The sequence below is a fragment of the Henckelia pumila genome, chromosome 2, assembly GCF_033568475.1.
Source record: "Henckelia pumila isolate YLH828 chromosome 2, ASM3356847v2, whole genome shotgun sequence".
NCBI lineage: Eukaryota > Viridiplantae > Streptophyta > Magnoliopsida > Lamiales > Gesneriaceae > Henckelia > Henckelia pumila.
This window is the reverse complement of record NC_133121.1, coordinates 170230912-170248163: the sequence shown is the minus strand read 5'-3', so window position 1 is coordinate 170248163 and position 17252 is coordinate 170230912. Positions and strand designations below refer to the sequence as shown.

At 38.9% G+C, this 17252-nt stretch overlaps 1 long non-coding RNA gene across 1 annotated transcript; it reads left to right on the top strand.

Annotated features, from left to right (window-relative positions):
* The first annotated feature begins 5308 nt into the window (after positions 1–5308).
* LOC140883234 (uncharacterized) lies at positions 5309–6257 on the top strand. Its single transcript, XR_012150350.1, has 3 exons — positions 5309–5483; positions 5587–5651; positions 6120–6257. It is a non-coding gene; the product is annotated as an uncharacterized lncRNA (long non-coding RNA).
* The last annotated feature ends 10995 nt before the right edge of the window (positions 6258–17252 follow it).

Here is a 17252-nt window from a genome sequence, read left to right as displayed (position 1 = left end):
TAGGCTGATTTTTTGTAAGGCTTGTCATCTCCCTGTTGAACTTGAACACCGTGCATATTGGGCAATAAAATTTCTAAACTTTGATTTTCATTCTACAGGTGAGAAGAGGCTGTTGCAACTCAATGAGATGGAGGAATTCAGGAACCAAGCTTACGAGAATGCCAAGATCTACCAGGAGAAAACAAAGAAATGGCATGATGCTAGAATCCATAAAGGGAGTTCGCTGAGGGAGACACGGTATTGTTATATAACTCCAAATTGCGACTCTTTCCAGGTAAGCTGAAATCTAGATGGTCAGGACCGTTCAAAGTTTCTAAAGTGTATCCTTCTGGCGCAAAAGAGGTTAGTGATCCTACTAAGGGTACATTCACAGTAAATGGTCAGCGGTTAAAACATTATAAAGTGGGCGACATTAATTGTTGCACCACTATTTATTTTGACCATTAAAGAGTGTTGGGAAAGAAGTCTAGCTTGAGACTATAAATTAAGAACTATGTTTTTTCTTAAATCTTTTGTTTTTATTATTATTACTTTCTTTTACTATTCTGTTTTTTTCTTGTTTTTGCTTTCATTGTTGATTCTGATTTTTCTTGGTCTTTTTTTCTTGTGAGGTAATTTCATAAGTTTTGTTGTAGATTATATCAAGTCCAGACAGCAGCAGAATTCAGGAAACACCAATTACCCTCCGTCCTCATGCAAGCACATTTGTCAGGAAAGTTTTCTGTTTTTCCTTTGAATTTTTTTTTCATTGAGGACAATGTTTCTGGTTAAGTTTGGGGGAGTTTGGCTTGCATGTCTTTATTGTTTTTAATATGGATGTTGTGTGATTGGAAAAATATGTTTATTCCTTGAGCATGAAATTTTTTTTTTTGGAAGAAATTTCATAGATGAGAAAGAATAAATTTCAGTAGTGACTGATAGTCGGTGATGATGTTGATCTTGCTTTACATATCGACTTGAGATTTGATGATTTTTAGCCTTATACATGCATATCCTGTTTTGAGTTAATGTGTCAAGAATGAGGAACATTTCGCGCACTTTGAGTCATGATCTTGTGGATTGTATGTGGAGTGGTGAAATTTTTTGTGAGTTTGATGATTTATCTTGAGATTCTTTGTGTTATTCTAGAACCTGTTCGATGGCACTTCGAGGCAAAATTCTGGTTATGAACTTGATTTAGAGATGATTTAGGTGCTTTTTGAATCGTTTGAGCCTTTCAAGCCTACCCTATGATCTTTTATTCCATAGTGTCCATGTTGAGCCTAATTTAAAAAGAATGGTGTATGTATTGCATATTTTTAGACCCCCATTCGATATTTTTTTTGTGAAAACTCATTATACCTACCTTGATGAGCCTAATTTAAATTTTGTTCCTAACCTTAAAGGGAGTATAATGGAGTTCATTGATGCATGCCCTATTGTTATTTCTTGCTGAGCTTGGTGAAGAAAATAAACTGATGAATGATATGAAAAAATGACTTGTGCTGAAAAAATATATGAAGCAAATGCTTAAAAAAAATAAAAATAAGGCACAAGAAAAAAATGAAAAGCCTTGGAAAAAAGAGAAAAATCTAAACAAGGCTGAAAAAAAAGAAAGAAAAAAGAGAGAAAAGAAAAACAGTGAAGAGAAAAGCTCAAAAAGTGCAGATTTGATTTTCTTAATATTATGCTCTCTTTTTTGTGTTTATCCTATCCTTTTCTTTTAAGCCGACACCTGAGCCTAACATTACAAGCTTATAAACACCTTTTGATCTAAATTTTGTTATTAACTACATTAGTGGAGAAGTGTTTGAAAAATTGGCTTATGGGGTGACAGTGAAGAATAAATATCCTCTTCCGCTTATAGATGATCTCTTTGATCAGTTGCAGGGTACTTCTATCTATTCAAAGATTGATCTTCGGTCTGGGTATCATCTGTTGCGAGTTCGGCAGGAGGATGTTCCAAAGACAACATTTCGTACACGGTATGGACACTATGAGTTTCTAGTGATGCCGTTGGTCTGACGAATGCTCCAACTGTTTTTATGGATCTGATGAACAGGGTGTTCCGCGACTTTCTAGATAAGTTTGTGGTAGTGTTCATCGATGATATCTTGGTTTATTCTCGCAGCATGGATGAGCATGCCTATCATCTCTACACTGTACTTCAGGTATTGAGGGAAAGACAGTTGTACGCGAAGCTGAGCAAGTGTGACTTCTGGATTGACCTAGTTGTATTCCTTGGTCATGTCATTTCTCAAGAGGGCGTATCTGTTGACCCCAGCAAGACAGAGGCTATTCTGAAGTGGTCGCGTCCGACTACAGCATCTGAGATTCGTAGTTTCCTTGGTTTGGCAGGGTACTACCGGCGTTTTGTAGAGAATATCTCTTAGATAGCTAGGTCTTTGACACAGTTGACGAAGAAAGATGCTTCTTTCGTGTGGTCAGATGCTTGTGAAGACAGTTTCCGTGAGTTGAAACGTTGGTTGACGACAGCTCCAGTACTTTCCTTACCGTCTGGATCAGGTGGTTTTGTAGTCTTCACCAATGCTTCTCTCCAGGGTTTGGGGTGCGTGTTGACTCAGAATGACCACGTGATCGTGTATGCTTCCAGACAGTTGAATACTCACTAGGAGAACTATCCCGTGCATGATCTAGAGCTTGCAGCCATTGTATTTGCTCTGAAGATATGTCGTCACTATTTGTATGGAGAAAGATTCGAGATCTTCACCGATCATAAGAGTTTGAAGTATTTGTTCACTCAGGCTTAGTTGAACATGCGGCAGCGTCGTTGGATGGATCTGTTGAAAGATTATAATTGTGAGATCAAGTACCATCCAGGTTCTTCGAACCCCGTTGCTGATGCGCTTAGTCGCAAGGTCTATGTGAGTTCCCTTCGTACCAGTTTGTTTTGAAGGCAGTGAAGGAGTGTTGTTCTTTGGGATTCACGTTCCGTCATAAGAAAGAACAACAAGGGATTCATGTTTCTTCTGTGCTTGCAGAGCCAGCCTTGTATTGACGAACCCAGGAAGCTCAGAATTCTGATCCGAAGACTCAGAAGTTAGCCCATTTGGCGGAGGGTGGTAATACTTCTGGTTTCCATCTGCAAGGAGACGGTCTGTTGTGTCTTTCTGGTCGAGTTGTAGTACCCAAGGATTTTGCTTTGAGGGGTGAGATCCTATCGCAAGCTCACTGCAGTCGATTCTCTGTACATCCAGACAGCATGAAGATGTATAAGGATCTTCGTACTCGTTTTTGGTGGAAAGGGATGAAGCGCAATGTCTATCAGTTTGTATCTCGATGCCTTGTGTATCAGCAGGTCAAGGCAGAGTTTAGACGACCTGGAGGGTTACTTCACAACTTAGAGATTCCTGAGTGGAAGTGGGAGCATGTGACGATGGATTTTGTCACCCACTTGCCTATGTCTTCCAGGAATTGTGATGCTATTTGGGTTGTCGTGGATCTATTATCTAAGTCAGCGCATTTTCTTCCCTATAAATGCGATTATACCTTTGATAGGATGGCGCAATTGTATGTGCGGGAGATCGTTCGATTGCATGGCGTTCCATTGAGCATTGTCAGTGATAGAGATCCGAGATTCACCTCGAGATTTTGGGGCCAGCGAGCCCTTGGTACTACTTTGAGCTTGAGTATGGCTTATCATCCAGAGACGGATGGAGAGTCCGAGCGTACTATTCGCACTTTAGAGGATATGCTTTGCACAGCGGTGATGGATTTTGGTCCAGCGTGGCATGACCATTTACCATTGATGGAGTTCGCTTACAACAATAGTTACCATCGCAGCATTGACATGGCACCATTTGAGGCTCTTTATGGACGTCGTTGTCGTACCCCTCTGTTTTGGGATGAGGTTGGCGAGCGTCAGGTTGAGGGTCCTCAGATGATTCAGCAGATGACTGATGCAGTGGAGTTGATCCGACGCAGGATTAAGGCGGCCTAGGATCGACAGGCTAGTTACGCGAACACTCACCGGAGGCCATTACACTTCGAGGTAGGAGAGCCTGTATTCTTGCGTGTGTCACCTTTCCGGAAGGTGATGAGGTTTGGTCGCAAGGGTAAGCTTACACCGAGATTTATTGGTCCTTTCGAGATTCTCGAGAAGGTTGGGGACGTGGCTTATCGTCTAGAATTGCCACCAGATCTTTCTGGGATCCATGATGTGTTCCACGTGTCCTTGTTGAGACAGTACGTGGCGGACGAGTCGCACATTTTGCATCCAACCGAGGTGCAGTTGGATCAAGATTTGTCGTTTGTGGAGAGACCCTTACGGATTCTAGACAGGAAAGACAAGGTACTTCGTAACAAGCGTATATCGTTGGTGATGGTACAATGGCAGCGCAGAGGTACAGAGGAAGCTACTTGGGAGTTAGAGAGCCGGATGCGAGCCGAGCACCCCGAGTTATTTTGAGATTTTGTACTTCCTTGTATTAAGTTTGTATTTGTTCAGTTGTAATAAAGATCATTTGGTTGACTATTCATGTTTTCCTCTAGACTTAAATTTCGAGGACGAAATTTCTTAAGTGGGGGAGAATGTAGTGAACCGTATCCATAATTAACGATTAATGAGTATATTAATCGTGTGATCATGTTTTGCATTACTAATACATGATTAAGGAAGTTTTGGTTGGATTAACGGACTTCAGGAATGGATTCAGAATGATCGAAAATGGCCAGAAGGGTGACCAGGAACGGAAGCATCGTTCATGAACGGAAGCAACGTTCTGGCAGATGACGTCAGCAAGATGACGGCATTGCTTACGCACTTGATGGGACATCGGAAGCAACGAAGAGGAACAGACGCAACGTTCGTCAGGCAGAATAGACGCAACGATGGAGAACGGACGTTCCGTTACGTGTCTATAAATAGAGGGTCCGAGAAATAGTGGACCTTACATATATTGATTAATGTCAACAGTCGGATATATATCAAGGCAGTGCCTTTACAAATAGCATCTAACTAACCAAAATGATAAAGATGATTATAGCATATATTATGGAATGTAATATTGATTACATGGGTCCCACTTGAGTTTCATGTGAATGGTAGTAGAATTATAGTATTAGTAATTGCAAATACTCATTCCATGCATACATATACTATTAATTGTAGAATTATTGATTGATTGTACGCATGAATTTCGGTTTTGTCTATGCTGCTGCATTCGGACAGTGTTCGAATAAGGATCCGTTGTGCTATGTGCTATATACATATACATATGTATGCAGTGGCGTATCCAGGATTTTCAACTAGGAGGGGCGAATTTAATAAATTAAAAAAAATATTACACCACAAAGTGTATAATAAAGTGGCACAGCGATCTAGACTTCTCTTCTCTCTCGATTCCTAGGCCTTCTAACTCAAATCTAGGGAGATCTAGGCGTCCTATCGGGATTCCGGAAGTGGCACAGCGATCTAGACTTCGTAGCGGAGCTGTGGCCTAGTTTTGAGGCTACCGACAGCAAAGGGCTAACGACGGACGCAGGTATAGCTTTGGCTTCCTAAAAATATTTAGAAGTATGCAATAGCTTAGTTAAGGCTTTTAGAGCTTAATTATTGATGCATGGGTAATTGCATTGTATTAGCAGTAGACTGGACTAGTAGGCTTGGAGTCTAGACCAGCGGAGCTAGGTTTTGACCAGCAGTGTTAGAGGTACGTAAGTACTGACCGAGATAGCCGGCATGATATATTTGCATGTATGTTGCATGAGTATGTGCTATATATTTTATCATGTTTTAGCACGTTTTACCGCCTTAGCACATGCATGATTTTACGTGTGACTGCATCCTGAGATATGTGAGTCATTGATAGTCTCCATAGGGAACAGTGATCTCGTGTTGGACTCGAGTCAGGTATGACAGTTTTCATATGGGACTTGTATCCTGTTTTGGATTTGGGTCAGGATGGGGTTGACTCAGCCCTGATATAGAATATATGAGTACCCCGCGGAGTCGCTCTCTAGTCGGTACTGTATATTCCTGGCGCCATGAGCAAGTGTTTTACCTTGGATTTTAAATCATCTGTGTGCGCATATTTGTACATATATCATTGCATATGTATTGAGGGTTATCGCTCACGCCCCTGTGTTTGGGTATTGTGGTGTACCTTGTGGCGGGGCAGGTTTGAGGCTAGACGGTCCAGGCGGCTCTCAGCAGGATTGAGGATCCGAGAGTGTGAGGTTTTAGAGGGTAGGGATTTGTTTACCCTGAACCTTCGATTTGGTTGTATAATGGTATTTATACACTTTTGTTATCGTCGGTTGTATTCTGCCGATTGGATTTGTTGTATTTTAAATTATCCGCTCCTTACGCTTTAAGTTTTATTGCATGCGCTAATTAACTCTGATTAGATAGTGGATCCGGGTTGGGTCACTACATCAAGTACTTCTTCAGGAAAATTATCAGAACATTCCAACCCTGTTATCAATCCATACTCCATTCTAGAAAATCTTATTGGTCTATCATTCACAACAAACCACATTTCATCATCATCATCAGTTATATAAGTTTGTCTCAGCATCATAAACCACAAAATCTGATTAGATAAACTATATTCTGCAGCATATTTGATCAAATTGCCAAACTGTGTTTGTTCAACCATGAATATCATTTTCTCCTCGTTCAAGCAATCTAATATGATCTCACTTACTTTCTGATATTTGGAATGTAAGCTAAATTTGCAACTAAAATAATTCTCCTCTTATAGTTGAGATTGAAGATTAACCTGCACAAAAAAATAAATCAAGTCAACTACTAATATCAATTAATTAAACACTCAATTATGTTCAAGTGATTTATAGAGAAATATGAAAAATAAATAATTTTTATAACAAAAACGAACATACCCAAGTCTTTTGTGCAGTCATATCTGATATTCTTTTTTCTATCAGCAAGAAGTTTCTACGAGAAGAGATCTTGATCGAAAAAATAAAAAAAAAACAATCAATTTCAAAATTGGTGGAGGATATTAAATATTTCATTTTAAAAATTGATTCGAAGAGTTAGGAAATGCATCTACTAAAGATCGATTCAAAAAATCTTAAAAGACATATTAGATTTGAGTTTGGTACTGTCTAATCAATACCTATTTCACCTTTATGAATTAGGAATAATGAGATATAAAAAACTGTAATAATTATCTAACAATGTAATTCACACAATCACAATCATATAAGTTTTCCTAGCCAATTTTACATAAATATCAAACACCTTTAAATAAAGAGCAAAATATTTCCAAAACAAACGGTATATTTTGGAATGTTTCATGTTGTGTCTTGGTAGATAGCCATAGTCCACATAAACACACAATTCTCCAACAATCAAGTACCATAAGCTGCAAGAAATCTTTTCACAAGCCTTATCACCATACCTGACAGAGGAAGAATGCCTTGAATATTAGTGCATTCTGAACCTCAAGTAGTCAATTTATTGTTTCAGGATTGCCTCCACTCTAAGAGATGAACGGAAAGTAGCAGGTCAGCAGGATACAGATAGTTCTAACCAGACAAGCAATTTGACAATGGAACGACAGATGATACCTCTGAAACTACAATGACAAGTGTCGATGCTAGATCAGAGCCAAGTTGCGAGATTTGATGATCGATTCCAGCTGTTATCTGCATTGTCAATGAATCTTATCTGCAAATATTATGATTAGACAAAATTAGGAGGACAAAACATAACACAAAAACAACCAAAATCTATCACAAATGAATTTCAATAGGTCAAAGAAAACAATCAAACCCGAGGGTTCTTAGAGATACTGATAATTGATGAACCCCCACTAAATCAACTATCCACTGAATGTGCTAAACATGGTAAACTTTAAACAGAGGGAAGAAGGGCTGCCGCTGTGGCAACGGGCAGGGCGTGGCAACGGGAACAAATAGGGATGAGACGAGGGCATGGTTTGGCAGCTGGCAGAAGAGGGAAGAAGGATTGGGTGTGGCAGCTCGCAAGAAGAGGGAAAATAGAAGAGGGAATAACGAAAAATAGGGAAATATGTTGGTGGCAGGTGTCGGAAAACTGTGTTCAGATCAATTAGAATTGATACCCGGTGCAGCGGAAGTTTAAAATATTTATTTTATTAATATGGAACGATTCCATATCTGGGTATCAAAACTTTTACGATTAAATTCATACAAGTAAAACAAATAATCACAATTAATGTTTTACCTTAAATCTCGAAACGAGATTATGGACTCCAACAGAATTTAATCTGCTCTTCTTGTATATCCCGGGAACCGATGGCGTCACGATCAATCACCGGAATCAGGTCCACGAACAGAAAACAGAAACCCTCTGATTGACTGCACTAGAAATCAATCAGAAGTTTTGCGTTGAGAATAAATAGATATGATCTGTTAATTCAGAATTGTAATTTTTCACAAAAATCACAATCCGAATTTTCTCAAAAAGGAGCAAGGAATTTTCGAAAAATCCCTTAGAATTATTTATGCAGTGTTCGAAAATTATAAGACACAATGTGTTTGATTTTCGAACCCAACACCTCTATTTATAGATAATTTCTAGTTATAATTGTATCAGGACTCTAACTCCTTAAAGCCCACAATCCATAACTTAAGCCCAACAAGCCAAGCCCGTTGTTATAGAAATTAATATAAAATTCATCGTGACTCCGATTGATAAAATGATTTCACCAATGTGCACAGAAACCATTTCTGCATCTTTTAGAGTCAAGATAATTTTTTTGAATCCGAATTCAGTTATTTCCAAAAATGTCCATCCCTATGTCATTTTAGGAAATCTCACTCCCTTTAGTTAAGAAGTCCAACTTCTCTTTCATTAAATTTAACTCTTTAAATTTAACTATCTCTACGGGGTTTTAGTAATCCATTACTTGTGTAACCCTCAATGGTTAAGGAATACAGCTAGCCGTGGGCTCACAACTCCTTGTGACTCGGAACAACAATTTCCGACTTACCCATCGAATCATGGTAAGAGCGCCTAGCAACATCGCCCCATGATTCCCTAGGTATTACTGATAGTGCCTGCAAGAACCAGTAGATTTTGGTTAGCGTACAGTATGGTCCCTTCATCCATATATCCCGATCGAATCAACAACCATTGGTATATCAAGAGTCGTTCGAGATTCGATAACTATGCATTACATCTTGGAGATCAAAAGTGACATCGCATGTGTTACTAGGATAACCAATTAACCTAAAACACATCATGTACTCTGGCCAGAGATTCGTCACACTAATATCTCCTCAGATCGCATAGGATATCCACACTCGCAAGTATGTGGTGAATCCTTGACAACAAAGCATCGACTCCTATATGTGTCGTAACTGTACCAAATCCCGACACCTGATGACCCCAATAGAGTCGGTAAATGAGTCAAAGTACAGTAGTAGCATATAGAGTCTCAATGATGTTTCAAGTAATAAGGACTAATGGTGTACAACCAAAACCGCGGACTTTATCCACTCGATAAGTGATAACCACTTGGAAAGTCCGAATAGGGTAGTTCGATCATTCATCATATGAATATCCATTTGCATGCTTTGAACATATCTATGTTCCATACCAATGAAACGTGGTACTCGGCATCGCAAATGCTAGTCTCAATCTCGAGCGATCCTTATCCTTATTTGCGGATGGCTCAATTGACTAGGAACAGTTTAGAATATACAGTGACTATAAGATGTGTTTCATGATAGCCATCCCCATGTGCTACCACATCTTACATACACTATAGTATATTCAAGGTCTTTATCAAAACAACAATATTATATCATCATATAACAATATGAAGAAAGATAAAGTCAATACCATTATAAAAGTGTAAATTATATTAAACAAAAGATTGTTTTACATAGAGTCATAAAAGCCCTTAGCCACAAGTTGGCTAACCGGGCACCCACTCTTTCAATCTCCCACTTTCCCTAAAGCCAACTAGTCATACTACGTAATCCCATTGCTTCACGATGTTTGTCAAACAATGGTCTTGGCAAGGGCTTAGTAAGCGGATCAGCGATATTGTCTGTAGAGGCCACTCTCTCGACACTGATGTCTCCTCTTTCCACAATCTCCCGGATGATGTGGTATTTTCTCAGTACGTGTTTGGACTTCTGATGAGACCTTGGCTCCTTTGCCTGAGCAACGGCACCCATGTTGTCACAGTACACCGGGACTGGACCAACAGCTTCAGGAATTACACCCAACTCTTGGATGAATTTCCTTATCCAAACCGCCTCTTTAGCAGCAGCTGATGCTGCAATGTATTCTGCCTCAGTGGTGGAATCCGCTGTGGTGTCTTTCTTGGAACTCTTCCAAGAAACAGCACCGCCATTGAGCACGAATACAAATCCAGAGGTTGATTTCGAGTCATCCACGTCACATTGGAAGCTAGAGTCGGTATAGCCTTCCAACTTCAATTCTCTCCCTCCATAAACCATGAATAAATTCTTAGTCCTTCGCAAGTACTTAAGAATATCCTTCACGGCTTTCCAATGCATTTGACCGGGATTGGCTTGGTATCTGCTCGTGACGCTCAGAGCATAGGCCACATCCGGTCTGGTAGATATCATCCCATACATGATACTACCAATGGCTGACGCATATGGTATGTGTATCATCTTCTCTATCTCTTCGTCAGTCTTGGGACACATAGACTTGGATAAAGAAACTCCATGACACATAGGTAGATGTCCTCTCTTGGACCCATCCATTGAAAACCTTTTCAATATGGTTTCGATGTAGGTTGATTGAGTAAGTCCTATCATTCTCTTAGATCTATCTCTATAGATCTGTATCCCAAGAATATAGGAGGCCTCACCCAAATCCTTCATCGAGAATCTACTTGATAATCATATCTTTGTTGACTGCAACATCCCTACGTCATTCCCCATGAGTAGAATGTCATCAACATAAAGTACTAAGAATGTTACCGCATCCTTAACTACTTTCTTGTACACGCATGGTTCCTCCGGGTTTTTGATGAAACCAAAATCCTTTATTGTTTCATCAAATTTCTGGTTCCAACTTCTTGATGCTTGTTTGAGACCATAGATTGATCTCTGAAGCTTGCATACCTTATGCTCACTTTCCATGGATGTGTATCCCTCAGGCTGCGTCATATAGATCTCTTCCTTAATGTTTCCATTAAGAAATGCAGTCTTTACATCCATTTGTCATATCTCATAGTCATACCATGCTGCTATGGCAATAAGGATTCTTATGGACTTGAACATTGCGACTAGTGAAAAGGTTTCATCATAGTCAACTCCTTGTCTTTGAGTATAACCTTTTGCCACCAATCGTGCCTTGTAGGTCAATACCTTTCCATCAGGCCCAAGCTTTCTCTTGTAGATCCATTTGCACCCAATTGGAACAATTCCATCGGGAGGAACTACTAAAGACCAAACTTGGTTAGAATGCAACGAATCTATTTCCGATTGCATAGCTTCAAGCCATAAATTTGAATCCGCATCAGAAATTGCTTCCTTGAAGTTTCTTGGATCACATCCAATGTCGGGTTCACTTTGATCCCCTTAAAGAAGAAGACCATATCTAATAGGAGGCCTAGAAGTCCTCTCGGATCTCCTAGTAGTAGGCGTGTCTTGTGATGATTCTTGAGGTGTAGGATCGCTATATTGTATCTCGGGTTCTTCTCGAATTTCTTCGAGTTCCATCATCTTGCCTTTCTTATCCAATAAGAACTCCTTCTCCAAGAAGGTGGCATTCCTTGAAACAAACACTTTTGTTTCATTAGGATGATAGAAATAATATCCGATTGAATTCTTCGGATACCCCACAAAATAACATAAGGAGGATCGACTATCCAACTTATCTCCCACTGTCTGCTTCACGTAAGCAGGACATCCCCAAATCTTCAAGTACGAATACTTAGGAGCTTTGCCATTCCATAACTCGTATGGTGTTTTATTTACTGCTTTAGTGTGGACGTTGTTTAACAACAATAGCGCCGTTTCAAACGCGTAGCCCCAAAACGAAGGTGGGAGCTCAGTGAAGCTCATCATGGATCGAACCATGTCCAACAAAGTTCGATTGCGACGCTCCGAAACACCATTAAGCTGAGGTGTCATAGGAGGAGTCCACTGTGAGAGAATCCCATTCTCTTTTAGATAGTCCAAAAACTCGGTACTTAAGTATTCTCCACCTCGATCCGATCGAAGTGCCTTAATACTTTTACCTAGTTTGTTTTCTACTTCAGCCTTGAATTCTTTGAACCTTTCAAATGCTTCAGACTTATATTTCATTAAATATAAATACTCATATCTAGAATGATCATCAGTAAAGGTAATGAAGTAGGTGTTGCCACATTTAGTACCAATCCTAAATGGACCGCAAACATCTGTATGGATCAAATCCAACAGATTTTGACTACGCTCAGGTTTTCTTTTGAAAGGAGATTTAGTCATTTTTCCCTTTAGGAAGGACTCACAAGTAGGTAGAGAGTTAATATCAAACATATCAAACATGCCCTCTCCCACTAGCTTGTTCATCCTCCTTGAGGAAATATGACCTAGCCTAGCATGCCAAAGGTTAGCCGGGTTTTGACTATCGTCCTTCCTTTTAATTGTTGTTACCGGTTTATCAACATAATTAATTGGAACGTCTTTTAATTTTAAGCTATATAGATCATTTTCAAGTTGTCCATTTCCAATCAAACATTCATTCTTGTAAATATTGCAAATCCCATTTACAAAATTGCAAGAAAAACCATCTCTATCAAGCATAGAAATAGATATAATGTTTTTGATCAAATCCGGAACATATAAAACATCTCTCAAAAATAACTTAAAATTGTTCTGCAAAACTAAATAAATGTCTCCTATAGCTTTGGCTTTGACTCTAGAACCATTCCCGAGCCTTAGCTGGGTCTCACCCATCCTTAGCTTACGACTTCTTGTCATTACCTGCAAATCATTGCAAATGTGAGATCCAATACCCAAGAAGAAGTATTAAGCGAAACATTTATTTCAATGTAAAACATACCCTTTGCAGTTCGCAACTGTTCGAGGTATTCCTTGCAGTTACGTTTCCAATGACCGGGTTTCTTGCAGTAATGGCAAACGTTTTCATCTTTTATCTCAATTGAAGCCTTGGCCTTTCCCTTCTTATTTGGTACAATTTTCTTGGGCGGGGCAGAACGTTTCTTACCCTTTCCACTTGGTCCTTTCTTAGAGTTAGAAGAGGAGCCAACCAAGAGTACCGGTTTATCCTTCTTTAGTGTGGCTTCATAAGTCACAAGCATATTGACCATCTCTTCAAGGGTGGCCTCTATCTTGTTCATATTGAAGTTCATCACAAAGCCTTCAAACGACGAAGGAAGTGAAAGAAGCAACAAGTCCACATTGAGTTCATGCTCTAATGTCAGTTCGAGTTTTATCAACTTTTCAATGAGCCCAATCATGTGTACCCCATGCTCACGGACCGAAGTCCCATCTCGCATGCGGCATGTCATGAGCTCTTTGACAGTCGCAAATTTCTCGGCCCTTGACTGAGCTCCAAAAAGTTCCTTGAGTGCGCTGTGAATGTCAGCAGCATTCACCGCATCCTCAAATCGCCTCTGGAGTTCATCAGACATTGATGCTAGCATATAACTCTTTGCCTTGACATCATGGTCCCACCAATCGTCAAGCTTTTTCAACTCTTCCGGACTAGTGTTAGCCGGGGCTTCCTTCGGAGGACGCTTCTCTAACACATAGAAAGCCTTCTCCGAATTTAGAATGATTTTTAACTTACGAAACCATTCCGTATAGTTAGCGCCAGTCAACTTGTTTTGATCGAGAATTGAGAGTAGTGGATTACGCGAATTCATAGTAATGAAATACTGAAAAAAGGAAACAGACAATAATCAGTGATTTGTTTAATTAATTTACTAAGACATAAAATATGGCGAATTTCATTTTATGAATTACCCTCCCACTATTTTGACGATTTCACTACCCTCTAGTGAAAACGAGAAACATTTTCTTTAGTGGGAACATGGAGTCCAATTGACAAACTATGGTCCCGAATAATATCAGCCAACCATAATTTTCAAAAGGTAGAGCCCAATTGCTTCCAAAGCAACCTCCATGTTTTTACCTCATATCCAATAAGGGCCCAATAATATGACGCCGTTTATTGTGACATGTCAAGATGACCCATCAATATTAAGTTGTGATGGACGGTCGCCATGTGGATCCCCAATAATATGAGCCAATCCCATGGGAGTTCCACCCAACTTACAACATGTGTCGATCCAATGTACAGCTTTTCGACGAACGGGCCCCCCCAATAATATGAGCCGGACCGTATCCGCGGGTAGCATCACATACATTGATCGTTGATGGAAGGTAGGAATATTTAAACAATATTTAAAATTCCCTTTTGTTTATCTTGATATCAATTTTAAATCATATTTAAAATGAGGGATTTTATTTTGAAAATTTGTCTCATCATGCAAATTATGTATGCTTGCGGGATTCATACAATTTATGTCTAAACATGCATACATCAATAATATCATATATTATTAAAGGATGATCGATCTCATTAACTATTCGACCCGTGGTTGCCAATCACGAGTCTAAGTCCAATCCTAGGTGATATGCAAGTATGCAATGCAATCCTATTACATTGTGCTTCCAATTTACATTTCTTCGGTCTTCATTGTCTGCTGGGCCCACCATTTCTTCAAATCTTTGTCTCCCACTAAGTCTAATAAATTTACAATAAATTTCGATGACAAATATGTGATACATTTTTAGGGGTGGGAACGGGCCATAAACCAGACCCACTTTTATTACATATGACAATCATATTGGGCTATAAACCAAGCTCATTAATAAACACCAACAACAATAAGACAAATGTAAATCACCTAACATATACCTAAAACATTGGTCATGGCAATTGATCATCCTTTATCCATTAATTAATTCAATAATTAAATAATTGGATAAACATGCAATGACATCATAATTAAAAGATAAAATCATATTTTATCTTATCCATCCATAAGATCATATCTTATCATCAATTGTACCAAAATAATTAATTTTATAAAATTCAATTTAACGGATAAAATTTATAAATTTTCCAAAAATTCAAATTTATCCAAAAATTAATTTTTTTAAAAAAATTTCGGACTCGAACAATTCGATCCGATGCCTCGTGATCCAATCGAAAACAATTTTCGATCGGATCAAACACTAGAATTTCAAAAATTCAAAATTTTTTAAAAAATAAAAATTTAATTTTCCCGGGCTGCCGGGGACAATCCCGGGCAGCCCGTGCCCCGACCGGGGCTCGGGCTGGGCAGCCCGTCGCTGCCCGTGTTTTGCCCATCAAAATTTTGATTTTTTAAAAAATTTGTTTTGTTTCAAAAACGAGGCTTAAAAATTTTGTACAATAGATTAATTTAATCGTTTGATCTGAGCAACCTGGCTCTGATACCACTGTTGGAAAACTGTGTTCAGATCAATTAGAATTGATACCCGGTGCAGCGGAAGTTTAAAATATTTATTTTATTAATATGGAACGATTCCATATCTGGGTATCAAAACTTTTACGATTAAATTCATACAAGTAAAACAAATAATCACAATTAATGTTTTACCTTAAATCTCGAAACGAGATTATGGACTCCAACAGAATTTAATCTGCTCTTCTTGTATATCCCGGGAACCGATGGCGTCACGATCAATCACCGGAATCAGGTCCACGAACAGAAAACAGAAACCCTCTGATTGACTGCACTAGAAATCAATCAGAAGTTTTGCGTTGAGAATAAACAGATATGATCTGTTAATTCAGAATTGTAATTTTTCACAAAAATCACAATCCGAATTTTCTCAAAAAGGAGCAAGGAATTTTCGAAAAATCCCTTAGAATTATTTATGCAGTGTTCGAAAATTATAAGACACAATGTGTTTGATTTTCGAACCCAACACCTCTATTTATAGATAATTTCTAGTTATAATTGTATCAGGACTCTAACTCCTTAAAGCCCACAATCCATAACTTAAGCCCAACAAGCCAAGCCCGTTGTTATAGAAATTAATATAAAATTCATCGTGACTCCGATTGATAAAATGATTTCACCAATGTGCACAGAAACCATTTCTGCATCTTTTAGAGTCAAGATAATTTTTTTGAATCTGAATTCAGTGATTTCCAAAAATGCCCATCCCTATGTCATTTTAGGAAATCTCACTCCCTTTAGTTAAGAAGTCCAACTTCTCTTTCATTAAATTTAACTCTTTAAATTAACTATCTCTACGGGGTTTTAGTAATCCATTACTTGTGTAACCCTCAATGGTTCAGGAATACAGCTAGCCGTGGGCTCACAACTCCTTGTGACTCGGAACAACAATTTCCGACTTACCCATCGAATCATGGTAAGAGCGCCTAGCAACATCGCCCCATGATTCCCTAGGTATTACTGATAGTGCCTGCAAGAACCAGTAGATTTTGGTTAGCGTACAGTATGGTCCCTTCATCCATATATCCCGATCGAATCAACAACCATTGGTATATCAAGAGTCGTTCGAGATTCGATAACTATGCATTACATCTTGGAGATCAAATAGTGACATCGCATGTGTTACTAGGATAACCAATTAAACTAAAACACATCATGTACTCTGGCCAGAGATTCGTCACACTAATATCTCCTCAGATCGCATAGGATATCCACACTCGCAAGTATGTGGTGAATCCTTGACAACAAAGCATCGACTCCTATATGTGTCGTAACTGTACCCAATCCCAACACCTGATGACCCCAATAGAGTCGGTAAACGAGTCAAAGTACAGTACTAGCATATAGAGTCTCAATGATGTTTCAAGTAATAAGGACTAATGGTGTACAACCAAAACCGCGGACTTTATCCACTCGATAAGTGATAACCACTTGGAAAGTCCGAATAGGGTATTTCGATCATTCATCATATGAATATCCATTTGCATGCTTTGAACATCTCTATGTTCCATACCAATGAAACGTGGTACTCGGCATCGCAAATGCTAGTCTCAATCTCGAGCGATCTTTATCCTTATTTGCGGATGGCTCAATTGACTAGGAACAGTTTAGAATATACAGTGACTATAAGATGTGTTTCATGATAGCCATCCCCATGTGCTACCACATCTTACATACACTATAGTATATTCAAGATCTTTATCAAAACAACAATATTATATCATCATATAACAATATAAAGAAAGATAAAGTCAATACCATTATAAAAGTGTAAATTATATTAAACAAAAA